The following is a 14,780-nucleotide window of genomic DNA, read 5'->3' on the forward strand; positions in this document are numbered from 1 at the left end:
GCACACTTGGTTCAATCTCTCCGCTATATAGTGGAGGCTTTCTTTGAGCTATTTTCTTAAACATTTCCCCAGCCGGATCATGCACTGGGTTGGCTCTAGTTTGAGCTAGGTCTCGAACTACCTCAGCTAGTTGTCTAACCACTTCAGAAATCTCTTGGTTAGCCATATCCCTTCTCCCGAATAGAATAAAAGACTAACTTTAATATTGGTTGGCACGACATTACTAAGGCACTAGTTCGACAACGAACCCACTCACAACAAGAACACAAACAACACGTGCCCTAGGGGAGTTGGCGCCACTTTGGGCCTTCTCTCCCACCTATTCGATGCATGTAATTTTAGATGGTTGCTACTTTGACCACCTTGCACATAAAATTTCATTGAAGAAATAACAATTAATCCCTTTACGATACCCACGAAACTTAGAATTGAAAATTGAACTTAAGAGATAACGAAAAGGAAATTCTATGCTTTTATTAATGCTTCAATGATAAAGTCTTACATCCATCAATGATATAACTTTTATTTCTCCAAACTATAATAGAACTAATAACCATAAGTAGTAGCTTTGCCACTTTATTATTCAACGAAATAAATAACTAAGGATTACATTTCTCTAAAGACTAATGTCATCACGACGATCATTTCTTTCTTTGTATTGCTCTGGAGTAAAGTCTTGATCATTAGGATCATCCAAGTCTTCTTCCGGATCAAATTCTTCATCCATAGCCTCATCATCCTGTTGTGGCTCACTATCAACCACATTGTTCTCTTCAAGCTCATCCTCAGATCCACTAGATATCTCAATTGTTGGTTCAGGAACTACAGGATTAGGATTTTCAATCTCCACTACATCATCATCATCATCCTCCTCAACATCATTAGCTTGCTCATCATGGATCATGCCATCTTCACCATCACTTTCTACTCCTCCATAGCCCATACCTAGACCCGCAGAGTACTTCCCATCCTCATAGCTATTCTCCGCAACCTCTAAGATAGTAGTGAGAACCTCAGTATTATGCTTCCACCTACCATCTCCAGTCCCATATTTGTACCAATTAGGGGTACCATCATTATAGTGCATGTCACTGAACTTGTTCTTAAAGTCTATGTAAGGGTTCTTATGGGGCAAACAATGAATAACCATACTAGCCATCATATCCTTATGCCTAAGATGGGGCATATCCTTGGTCGAAGCAAAATAGTTGCAAGCAAACACGATCTTCTGGACATACATATGAGGAGTCTCGTTATCCAGCTTCTCTAGGTATCCTAGACTTGAGAACTTAGAAGGTAGCATCTTAATTCCTGAAAATTCACAACTAGAAAGTCTTACTAACGCGTTTCCATAGAAATTCCAACCCAAGAGGATACAATAAATAGTTCGTGGAGCCATACAATTTCAATGCACAAGTATATGCTCAACATGAATTATGATGCAAATAATCATACAAAGCAAGATAAAACATGGTTAAAACACACACATGGCAATTCTTAGCTCACATAATCACATAAAATGCATACTTAAACTAATATGTCCTTCTTAATCTACCCAATCCTCACTTGAAAGTAATGTTAATTTTCGAAATTAATTAAAAAATAACTCCTAACTTAGTCGAAATTATTAAAATTAAAATCGAAAATTAATAAGAATTATTAATTTAAATAAATTAATTTCGGATAATAATTAAGAAAATACGTTTTTTTTTAAATTCGAAAATAAATCCGAATAAATAAATAAATTCGGACATTTAAAAGAAAATTCGAAAAATTAAAAAAATATAATTCGAATTTATTTCGAATATTTCAAATAATTAAAGATTTCGAAAAAAAAGATTTGATTAAATTAAATAAAAATCTAAACTTTTCAACTTGTTTCAAATGGCCCAAAAAAATTGATATTTGACCTTTAAAATATTGATTACTTAAAATAATACGTTTTGACTTTAGAAAAATAATGTTTTAAAAATCCTAAAGTTCCGCATTAGTCTCCGATTACCACTTTGTAGTATTGCTTAATACAAAGAAGGAATGAAACTAAGCTCTGATACCACTTTGTAACACCCTAATAATTTCTTGCTTTTATAAAACCATTTTCCATCTTAAAATAAAGGAATTACTAAAGTATTACCGCCACCGTGATAACGGTTAAGGCTATTACCAGAATTACGCAGGGGACTTTAATGTCAACTAACTTTTCAAAACATAAATAATTAAATTATCGAGGCCTCCTACGAATTGGAACCATAATGGCCCAAACCAAAGTATTAAAAGTTCCACAATTCAAAACACAATTAAAGTATAGATAAAAATAGTTTTAAAGTACGAAAGCATGCAACTCTCTCAATCATCCCAAGCCACATGATTTCGATCGTACTTCGATCTACCAACCTGCTATATTATTCTACTCCCCAACAATGCAAGTGCAAATGATGGATCATCATAGGGTCATTAAGGCAAAGGCCATGACCAAAGGTCACAAAGCACGTAATCAGCAAAAAGCTGAGTACTTACAAAACTAGAGTGAAATAAAGCTATAAACATACATCACTAACTAAGTACTAATCAACATCCAAAAGCCATTTAATAATTAACAAGCAAATCATGAATACAAGACTTGACTCTTGACTCGACTCTTGACTCACAATTTAATTAGAATAAGCTTCGAACGGGTAATAAATAATAAAAAACGGACCATACCGAGTGTCGGGCCATACCGACGGAATTCCAGCGCATAATATGAATGAAACAAAGTCTTGTATCATTAGTAGGAGATCAAGGTTTCCGGCAAGTCTCCCCCCTGTAGACACCTACTTTTGTCCCCATTCCCGCAAGGGAAAGGTTCGATGATGAAAGCATAAAAACTCCACTTGACAACGCATCTCCTATAAAATAAACGAATCTCGATTCCCCATTTCATTTCACCCGAAACCTGCTATTTATGGAAACCTGCTAAAAATAGTAAACTGCCGTAAAAGGTAGCTTCTAAAAATGGCAAATCATAAAGGATAGAAACCTGTCAGAATTAGGTGTTGCATTCCAACATAAATCCTAAATGAGATAGAAAACCGCGAGAATCCTATTCCTAATGGGATTCGGAAATAAGAGTTACGTATTAATTAAAATCCTAACGAACCTAGAGTTCGTAACGGGCCCAGACGCATTCCGTCATAAAAATTGATACGCGCTAAAAGACTCGAATTAATCTCAAACTCTACGGATTTCAGGAATCCGAATCTGACAAAGAATTCGGCCCAGGCATCACTTTCAACGCCCAGAGCTGGGCGCCGAAATCTTTGACGCCCAGCCCTGGGCGCTTAAATTGTATGGATCTCTATTTTCAACGCCCAGCCCTGGGCGCCGAAATCTTTGACGCCCAGAGCTGGGCGCCGAAATTACCTGGGACGTGTTTTTTCCTAATTCTTTGTGGATTAGAACTATGCAATTCTATCTTTCCACGAACTCTTCCCTATAAATAGGCCCCTAGTTTCGACGTGAAACAACACACAACAACACATAATATATTCTGAGTATTGACTCTAAACCCCTTAGCCTAAGCCTCTCGCTGCGAAACTGTTCACGCGTTCTGTCGCAATCGATCCGTAAATCGAACAGAACGTATCCTGTCCCATAATTGAGATTCGTTAAATAAAAAGGAGAAATAGCAAAGTCAAAGTGGTTAGTTTTTTGAGAACCGTGACGCACCTCTCAAGGGTGCGTCGTAACGTGTCCCTTTTCGATGATTTAACTGCTTTCCTCGCCCTTTTTATGAACTGTTAAACTAACCTAATATGATTGTTCTATCACGCCTAACAAATATAATATTTTGGGAAATCGGATTATCATGCTAGGTCCCTTAATGTTATTTAAATCAGATAATCACGATCGAATTAGTATTATATGTTGCATATTGCTAAAATCAACTCAGATTAGTTTAATAGTTAACGCATGTCCCTTCAATTATTTATGCTGAGCTAGTAAGGATATCCTGCCTCTGGAGTTATTGACGAGCGAATTACTCCTCTCGGTAGTTACAGTCCCCCGAACCCTCAATCTCTACCCTGCGGGTGTATATTGAGAGATCCCCACACCAGGGATCACAAGGGAACCTACGGCCGTCGTGGTCAAACATAATTGCACTCCCTTTATGTCACGATAACCGGGTTTTGTCAGTTTTTCTCATTGTCGTTAAAAACTGAATGGCGACTCCTATATTACTAGTCAATTGGGTGTATACTCACAGGAAATCCAATTACACTTGATTGAATAAAAAGAATCGTCACACCCACGAGGGACAAGGTCACGCATTAGCCTCGCGCTTTTTCGACCCCCTCACAGTGGCAACTCCACTGGGGATAGTGAAGGAAATACTCGTGCTTGTAGGTAATCAAAATAGCCGAAGGGTGAAACGATCCTACCCCGCGTTTATTTCCCCATCAAGTTGGGATGGCCTGAAAATCAGCATATTAATGTGAACGGGCAGAACATCATAACGAATCTCGGCTCCCTCGGGAGTTGGGACTAAGGATACCTTTTTTCGCCAATAGGGGGGTGCATACGCCGCGCATGTTTCCCACTCGGTACTTGTGCAGGTAGTACACCTATCCCGAACCCAATCGCTCACCCATTAGGTCCCTCTCGCCTGCCTGCCCCCTTGGCTTGCACTTGCGAATTGGCCTCTTGAGCGAAATTCGTCTGTTGAAGACACTACCTCGACCGGGGCATGTGTTGGATCTACGATAGAAGCGGTACCAAGCCAGGCGCAAATACTACCCATAGAAGCCTATCATAAACTACGTGGCATATTTAATTTTCAAATCCATGTTTGTAATGTAGTTATGTGTAGCAAAATATGTGATTGTGTGTGACAAACTATCCTAGAAAACCAATGACCTTAAAAATTGACCAAACATTCATAGACTAATTTGCCAAAGAGTTATACCGAAACACGTGTTCCGCAAACCCCAACGATCGCCACAAAAATAAGCGACGCTCGGGATGGCTTGTAACGAATCCCACAAACGCTGTTACGCGTAAAGGACGTTATTAGGAAAGCACGCAAATCGAAGTCGCATAAACAGAAAACAGAAAACGAGAACCAGCCAGGGACGCATTTTCAACGCCCCTGGCTGGGCGCCAAAATTTCTCACGCCCACTGCTGGGCGCTGAAGTTGCTGCTTGGCTTTCTGGTCAGGCGCAGCAGCCTCGGTGCCCAAGCGAAAAGAAAGTACGTAGAAAAAAAAAACTTTTCGAAAAAAATTGCTGCGAGGGCGTATGAAAAAGCACTCGATTCTAAAAGCGACTAAAAAATAAAAATAAATAACTCTTTGTGTTGTTGTTAGGCCTCCTACGACGACAATGCTCGGCACCAAAACCGAACATGCTAATAACTATGAATATCACATGGGCAAAGTACTCAAAAAAATAATGTTCAAATAGTGTCTTCAAGAAAAATAATGTTCGAATAAAAAAAGTAAATCCGAGTCTAGACTAGGCTATGCCAAAGTACAATCCAAATCCTAAGTCTTAGTTGTCTTATCCATAGAATCGGTCCTAATACTTGGCGTCGTTCTGCAAGTGAAAAGGTTAAACCATATTGAGTCTCCCCTCCTTACATTTAAATCAATAAGCACCCATATGTAATTGTCATCCCTTGCTCAGAATCCACGGCCTCAATTCTCTCTCACCAATAAAAGAATATATTATAGTATTTGCAAAATGGAAACAGTCACATTCTGAAAATCATTCCTCCATAGTCACACAACCCCCAAAGTGAACCTAAGGTATCAATACCATTGGCAAAAAATTAATGGCCTCAAGGCTTATGATCACATTGGGTCACGACTATCATAGTCCTCTCGAGTCACTCGCTCCTTGAAATACTACTAAGTACGGACTAAAAGATTTTCCATGAATGCAACATGACCAACCATGAAAATACCCAAATCGGCATACCATAAGGCTACCATCGGGGTAAAGCAATACACACTAAGAGAGAAGCCGCACTAATGATTCTAGTCTTGCAAAAATAAAAATTCGATCTCCCCAATTAACTACCTTGCCAACATTAAGCAAAATGGCGCATGACAAATGAACACCCAAGGGTTGAAATCTAAAGTGTCAACCAACGAAAGTTATGGTCCAATTAGCCTAAGTCTGAGAGTCGCTTGGTCAAGTATTATAGGCTTACGCCATGTCATTATTTTGAGTCTAGGCCACCTCCTTATATTCATACACGGGTTATAATCAGAAAGATTAATGAAAGTTTGAGTCTAAATCACAATTTCCAATTAAATCCCGAAAACTGTAAAAATTATTTTCGATGTAATTCTTTCGTTAAACTTCAATAAGGTAAAAACAACATTCTAAATCTACGCTATTTGCATATTTTAAGAAACGACTAAATACGCTTGCAAAGTAAGACAATTTAAAGGTCCCCTATAGGCCTACCAAACGAGGCTCACTCAGTCTCGCCTCGTGACCCAAAGACCACAACCATCTACCTTTTATCCCAAATGAAAAATTCGAAGGATTTATGTTGGGGAGAAATCCCAAGCAAAAAGAAAAAAATAGAAAGAGAAAAGGGAGAGCGGAAAGAGCCATGAAATACTTAGCCCGTACCTCCCAAAGTGCGAAATCTACCCAAGTAAACGAAGGAAAAGAATTGAGTCAACCAATCCAAATCATAAAATTCTACGATGTCTACAATTTCCAATCCTTATGCTCTTAGGCGCCTTCGCTCTGGGGTCCCTGTTCAGCTCATTTAACCCATCCATGTTCTCATTTGCCATAACCCAAGAAACCATTACCTCAACTCTTGTTTTTGAACTTGTTATCAACCACGCACGGCCATTGACACGTGCGTCATGCCCATCATCTCCAAAGCCCAAAACCTGTTCTTACACAACCATTAGCATAATGACCATATAACTTGTATGGATACATCCTGTTGATATACCCTTGAGCCGTCCCCATGCTACTCATTGACCTTGGTTGATTTAAACTCATGACACTAGCTTGAGGCTGCAAATTGTGAGTCCTAGAAGACGTAATCCTTATGCTTGACCAATACCTATGCAACTCATTCAACCCATCTTTCAAACCGTCTTGAGTCACGAATAAAAAGGAAAACAAATGAAAAGTACAAAAAAATAATAAATAATAAAACAGCGAACTTTGCAAAGCGCCTTTAAAAATTCGTTTAAAAAGAAAAAGAACGTTTAGCGCACAAAAAAGATTCCCAAATATTTGGCACAAAACAAAAAAATCTGCCCAGATATCATTATCAGCGCCCAGAGCTGGGCGCCGGAATCTTTAGCGCCCCAGTCTGGGCGCTTATTCTCTCTGCTTGCCAAATTTTGTCCAGAAGTGCTCGTCATTTTATCCGCACATACACGGAAAAATAACGAACACTTGGGGGGGTACAGCACGTATATATTCAGATATACGTACCACCAAGAAAAAATACATGTACTCAAAAAAAATATATAAAACAAATTTTTGGCATACGGCAAGGCAGCGGATTAAAATAATAAAAAACTTCACTTATTCTACCGTTTCAAATAATATGTTTCCACCTTAGAACGTACTTGTTTAAAATCGGCATTCTAAGAAACCATTTTCTAGGCTAAGAACTACGCAAGACCTGATTCCAAATTAAATCTATTTAAGGCGGATACGTAGGCAATCCATGATTCGGTCCAACCAATTTGCAACCAATATTAAAGCCTATAGAAATAACAAAGAATAAGAAATAAAGTCCCTTATTGAAATTTAATTACTTGCAACCCAAGTCGAAAGAAAGATTTAAGTCAAAAGAAGAATCCAAGTCATAAAGATGCCAAAACTAATGAGCACACATCGAAAAATAATAAGGGCACGTACCCTTGCCAGAAGGAGCGCTCACACTCCTAGGCACTTAGCCAAGACTCAAAAGATCGCTTTGCCTCAATTGAATGGGGGCTAGCGCAAGCGTCCATGACCTCTAAAGTACTCGACTTGACCCTCCCTAAAGCGAACTAACTCACTTAAAGACTTTCTTTCACCACTAGACATAGTCGTTCGCTTAAAGACATTCTTTCACCACTAGACACAGTCATGATCGCCAACAAGTAGTAAAGGCAGTAAGCTTGCAATGAAAAAGATTGTTCTACGGCATCGCCCCATCGTTCCTTCGAACTCAGGGCACCCGTTCATGGTAATTCAAATGCCTGCTAATCTCCTTTGAAAAAAAATCAGACATTGTCAATAGGACTTGGCACTTAACCAAGGCTCACCCTACTCAGACATATGACACGGGCATCTAAAATCGAAATTTAAAAAAGCATCGTTAAGACATAATAGCAACTGGGGGCTAAAAAATTGAAATGAAAAAGCTAGGGAAAGAACTAAGTATACCTTGCCCTTTTGTGCAGACATACACCAAGTAAATCTAAGTCGATTTGAAAACAGTTTATATTCCCACAATTCTGGAGAAGATGGCCCTAAAAGCCTAAAGCACATGCCAAACGGGCACAAGTATATCTTGACGCCTGCACCCTGGCTTCCAGCAAATCCTTAGACAGCATTCCAAAAATCGTAACAGTTTTTTGATTCACTCATGTAATCCTGTACGAACCCTTCTATAAGTCAACTTACTTAGGACACCTCGGATTGTACACAGTAGGACTCGGATTTTAAATAACTTCCAAATAATTTTCAAAGACTTCTTCGAACATAATAAAGAGTCGTTGGTTTAATTTAAGTATGCGTTTATCTCAACGTTGCAAGTGAGTCAAAATGATTTCTAAATATTCTTATAGGTAAAGAAAGGCACCTAGCTTTTGGTCAAGGCACACTCTCACATGTTACTACCTTGACCATGGCGATGTCGCATAATACGACATTTACAAGAGAAGTAGCAGATCACTACTCGAACGTACCTCGCACTAAACGAGTCTGGTTCAAACTATTCATGATCCATGTCACCATGAATGCATAAAGACGTATGCAAAGCATTGTAGCACCAAGCCAATCCCGTAGCTACGATTGGGGGCTTGAGAAAAACACTCTAAAAAATGCTCGAAATGACGATTTTATCGCAAATTCTCGACGCTAATGCTATACATACATCATAGGGGCACAATCCTAAGCTTTAAATTGTGAAAAACAAACCTTAGAATGGCTACAACCCCTCCCAAATTCTAAGCACTGCTTAGAATATATAAAGTCACCCCACTAACAAGGGTAACTGAAAATCGCGAGTCACCAAAACTCCGATCAAACCACTGCACATAACGCTCGCCCTATAAAGCGCCCGTTACACAGTCTACATCGTTCCAAAGCAAAAGCAAAAAAAATAATACTGTCAAAGTTCTGCCCAGAAATCATTTTCAACGCCCAGAGCTGGGCGCCGATATCTTTAGCGCCCCAGCCTGGGCGCTGAATCTTTCTGCTAGCCAAGTTTTACCCAGATATAAAATAAGAAAGAAACACCTATGAATCCTCGCATCGAACGAAGTAATGAGCCGTGCAAACCCATGCAGTAGGTGCTACACTTGTTCAAAGACCTGAACAAGGCATGATGAAATACTCCAATGCAAATGATATCCCAACACCTGGAAGAATGTTCTAAGACACGCCGTTAGGCCACTCAAGCCTACGTTGCACCATAATCCCACAGTACAAGTCTAAAAAAAAGTAAGGCACATTGCACTAATGCAAGCACGACCAAGAGTAAGAGGCAAAGATTACTTATCGCCCAAATGCAAGCCACACGACTTCTACATTAAGGATTAAAGGTAGCAAAACATTACCTACCACGGAAGGGATAGCTCGCACCTACACGAGCGAAACCCCAAGGCATCTTTCTCGAAAGAACCTACAAAATCGTACGCCAAAAGGAAGCATCCCAACATGCATACTTGGGGGCTCCAAGCTACGAAACAACCATAACAAAATAAAAAAGCTCGAAGCAAATGTTTGAACAATCGAAAGGGCACAATGTTTGAGCCCACTTCATGAATGGACCTGACCCCTATCAAGCTTCTAAGCAAACTATTCAAAATCAGTCATTGCTAAAAAAAAATGATTCAAGCAAACTGATTAATGGACCGCACGCAACGGCCATTCTATAAACGCTCGTTCGCACATAGATATCATCATTCACGAACACGTTCAAAAAATATAAGAGCGATCAAAGTCTTACACCTCAAGGTATGTTCCTGGGGCCATATAGACTCGCCCGACTATTGCAATAACTGTACGCCTTAAGAGCAACAGTTCCTTAAAATAATCGCCCCAAAGCAACAAGCACCGTAGTCCACCAATCGGCTACGGCTTCTCAAAGAAAATCATCACGTTCTAAAAACAAAGAAAAAACAAAAGAAAAGAGAATACATCGAACTTCCAAGTGAAATAAACGGATGAACAAGAGGCCAACTGTGTCATCAAAAGACCAGCCCAAACAACACTTTCAACGCCCCACCTGGGCGTGAATTATTTCAACGCCCAGGCCTGGGCGCCGAAAATGAATCCAGGCTCAAAAGGCCCAAACTTCTATTGGGCCCTGCCATATTCATTCGGCTTGAAAATTGCCGATTTCCTCACTGAAAGTCGCACTTCACGGCTTTGTTAAGAGTAGCACACTACTATAGAAGGTCGCTCGCACATACGAGCGTGACCCCAAACATGATTACAAGATGCAAAAAACAACCGACGAACCCCAACGCTTGGGGGCTCGCAAAAGTGGACTCCAACAAGGAGCGCGCAATCAAAATCACATTCCCAGACTGCGCCACGCACCATATCATGTTTGGATATCTCAAAAAATATATTGTTAAACAAAAATATACACAGTGTGGACCCACTTATAGGACACATCTAATCAGGAAATATTACGACCCACCAACAGGTTGTAATCACCAAAAGCTCTTCTACATAGAAATAATAAGAAATTCAAAATGGGCTCGCCCACCCTCAGCGGGCGGGGTCTGCGTCACTAGCCGCGCAGGTCCTCAGTTTTTCGAAGAATAAAGTCTTCAAATTTAAAATAGGCTCGCCATCTTCAGCCGGCGGGGTCTACGGCGCAAACCACGTAGTTCGTCCACTTCTATCGGAAGGGGCGTCCACCCTCAGCGGACAGGTTCGCCATCTTCAGCCGGCGGGGTCTACGTCACAAACCGCGTAGGTCCTTATTTTGAAAAACATCAAACAGATTCGTCCACTTCTATCGGACGGGGGGTCCACCCTCAGCGGACAGGCTCGCCCACCTTCAGCGGGCGGGGTCTGCGTCACTAACAGCGCAGGTCCTTAGTCGCTGCAGCGATAACTTTGATCGGTTTTCCCTTTTTCCGAAAATCAAAGGATCGGTTTTCCCTTTTTCCGAAAATCAAAGGATCGGTTTTCCCTTTTTCCGAAAATCAAATGATCGGTTTTCCCTTTTTCCGAAAATCAAAGGATCGATTTTCCCTTTTTCCGAAAATCAAAGGATCGATTTTCCCTTTTTCCGAAAATTAAAGGATCTGTGTTCCCTTTTTCCGAAAATTAAAGGATTGGTTTTCCCTTTTTCCAAAAATTAAAGGATTGGTTTTCCCTTTTTCCAAAAATTAAAGGATTGGTTTTTCGTTTTTCCAAAAAAGAACGATGTGCTGGATTTTCCTTCGTTTTACGTCCTATGAAAACAAGGGGGTTTTCTCGTTTAGCTAGCCCTGAAAATGAGAATCTTTAAAAACGTTTTACCTCGTGATTGGGCTTGGCCAGGCCCAATTACACTTTACAGCTTTAATTTCGAAAACATCTGTAGTTACTCCCAATGACAAAGTGAAGAAGTTTCTACGCATCTTTAGATCCTTCCAATGACAAAGTGAGGAAGTTTCTATACTATCAGTTGACAAATCCCAATGACACGTGAGGGATATGTCGACACTTCAAGTGATGATCCTTAAGTCAAATGTTATCACTCGGGGGCTCGTGAGACCCTCGCAAAACAGGTCACATACACCATGGCTTGTGTGACGCACTCCGTCTAAAACTTGGACCATCGTCTTACTCCAAGACTCAGTCAAAGTGGGGGCTAACTGTAGACACCTACTTTTGTCCCCATTCCCGCAAGGGAAAGGTTCGATGATGAAAGCATAAAAACTCCACTTGACAACGCATCTCCTATAAAATAAACGAATCTCGATTCTCCATTTCATTTCACCCGAAACCTGCTATTTATGGAAACCTGCTAAAAATAGTAAACTGCCGTAAAAGGTAGCTTCTAAAAGTGGCAAATCATAAAGGATAGAAACCTGTCAGAATTAGGTGTTGCATTCCAACATAAATCCTAAATGAGATAGAAAACCGCGAGAATCCTATTCCTAATGGGATTCGGAAATAAGAGTAACGTATTAATTAAAATCCTAACGAACCTAGAGTTCGTAACGGGCCCAGACGCATTCCGTCATAAAAATTGATACGCGCTAAAAGACTCGAATTAATCTCAAACTCTACGGATTTCAGGAATCCGAATCTGACAAAGAATTCGGCCCAGGCATCACTTTCAACGCCTAGAGCTGGGCGCCGAAATCTTTGACGCCCAGCCCTGGGCGCTTAAATTGCATGGATCTCTATTTTCAACGCCCAGCCCTGGGCGCCGAAATCTTTGACGCCCAGAGCTGGGCGCCGAAATTACCTGGGACGTGTTTTTTCCTAATTCTTTGTGGATTAGAACTCTGCAATTCTATCTTTCCACGATCTCTTCCCTATAAATAGGGCCCTAGTTTCGACGTGAAACAACACACAACAACACATAATATATTCTGAGTATTGACTCTAAACCCCTTAGCCTAAGCCTCTCGCTGCGAAACTGTTCACGCGTTCTGTCGCAATCGATCCATAAATCGAACAGAACGTATCCTGTCCCATAATTGAGATTCGTTAAATAAAAAGGAGAAATAGCAAAGCCAAAGTGGTTAGTTTTCTGAGAACCGTGACGCACCTCTCAAGGGTGCGTCGTAACGTGTCCCTTTTCGATGATTTAACTGCTTTCCTCGCCCTTTTTATGAACTGTTAAACTAACCTAATATGATTGTTCTATCACGCCTAACAAATATAATATTTTGGGAAATCGGATTATCATGCTAGGTCCCTTAATGTTATTTAAATCAGATAATCACGATCGAATTAGTATTATATGTTGCATATTGCTAAAATCAACTCAGATTAGTTTAATAGTTAACGCATGTCCCTTCAATTATTTATGCTGAGCTAGTAAGGATATCCTGCCTCTGGAGTTATCGACGAGCGAATTACTCCTCTCGCTAGTTACAGTCCCCCGAACCCTCAATCTCTACCTTGCGGGTGCATATTGAGAGATCCCCACACCAGGGATCACAAGGGAACCTACGGCCGTCGTGGTCAAACATAATTGCACTCCCTTTATGTCACGATAACCGGGTTTTGTCAGTTTTTCTCATTGTCGTTAAAAACTGAATGGCGACTCCTATATTACTAGTCAATTGGGTGTATACTCACAGGAAATCCAATTACACTTGATTGAATAAAAAGAATCGTCACACCCACGAGGGACAAGGTCACGCATTAGCCTCGCGCTTTTTCGACCCCCTCACACCCCCATTGTTCATACTCAAGGTATATACGTTCCAAGAGTTTTGAAGCTTGTTCTGGTTGCACTTTAAGTTTATTAATATTTTATTAATGCGAACTCGAGACTCAAACAAACATACATACATACAATTAATAAAAAACAACCAAAACAATCTTATTTTAATTCTTTAGGACTTGTGATCAATCATCAAGACATAGTGAAATTACTACCAAGTTCCTTCTCACAAAAGGTGAGATTTCACATCATGCCCATTAACATGAGGGTTGTGCCCTTGCACGACAAATCCTAATTCATTTCATATAAAATATTCCCAACTGAACCCTACATGTGCGGTGGCTTACGTGAGCTAACCCTTCACATGTGGTAAAATAAATAATACAACGTGGTACGAATAATTGGCTCAAAAGTATGCTAGACATCTCGTACAATAGCATAACAATAAATTTTTCATCCCTTGTATGTGAAACAAACCATACATGCATAAATATTGAACAACATGATTGACAATGAAATCCATACTCTTAATAATCCCAACATGCTTGTTCAACCAATAATTCAACAATGTCAATATAATAATCCACATGATCGTTCACCAAACAAATATGAATCCACATAATATAATTCACATCAACAACAATCATGTAATGTCCTTGACAAATAGTGTGGTCGCCCTAGACTTGTACGTACCTTGAATACCTAAGCGTAGGGGCCGCTTTGCAAAACGATCACTTACTTAGAAATCACCTCCTATCATCAAAATAATGAAACTTTAATTATTTCCATGTTAATTAAATTTCCAGCAACTTTATAAAATATAAAACCTTGTTAAAACTTCAGAATTCAATCGTCCTTTAATAAAATAATCGTCTCAATTTGCAAAACTAATCCCTAGTATGAAAACATACTTTTTCTACCCTTAAAATCAATAAAAATTAACACTTTAGACCTTTTTATAAATCTGAAAATATAATTGATTATCATAATTAAATTAATCGCCTAATTATGCTAATCAATTGACCCATTAGGTCTAGGTTAAAACCCTAATTTGAAATTCCCAATAAAACCAATTTAACATCATAAAAATCAATTCTTTATTAAATAAACGAATCTGAATATTCATGCTTTAATAATTAAAATACGCCTCATGAATCACAACATATAAATCCTCAAAGTACGGTGTTCATAA

Source organism: Spinacia oleracea, chromosome 3 (genome assembly GCF_020520425.1).
Source record: "Spinacia oleracea cultivar Varoflay chromosome 3, BTI_SOV_V1, whole genome shotgun sequence".
NCBI lineage: Eukaryota > Viridiplantae > Streptophyta > Magnoliopsida > Caryophyllales > Amaranthaceae > Spinacia > Spinacia oleracea.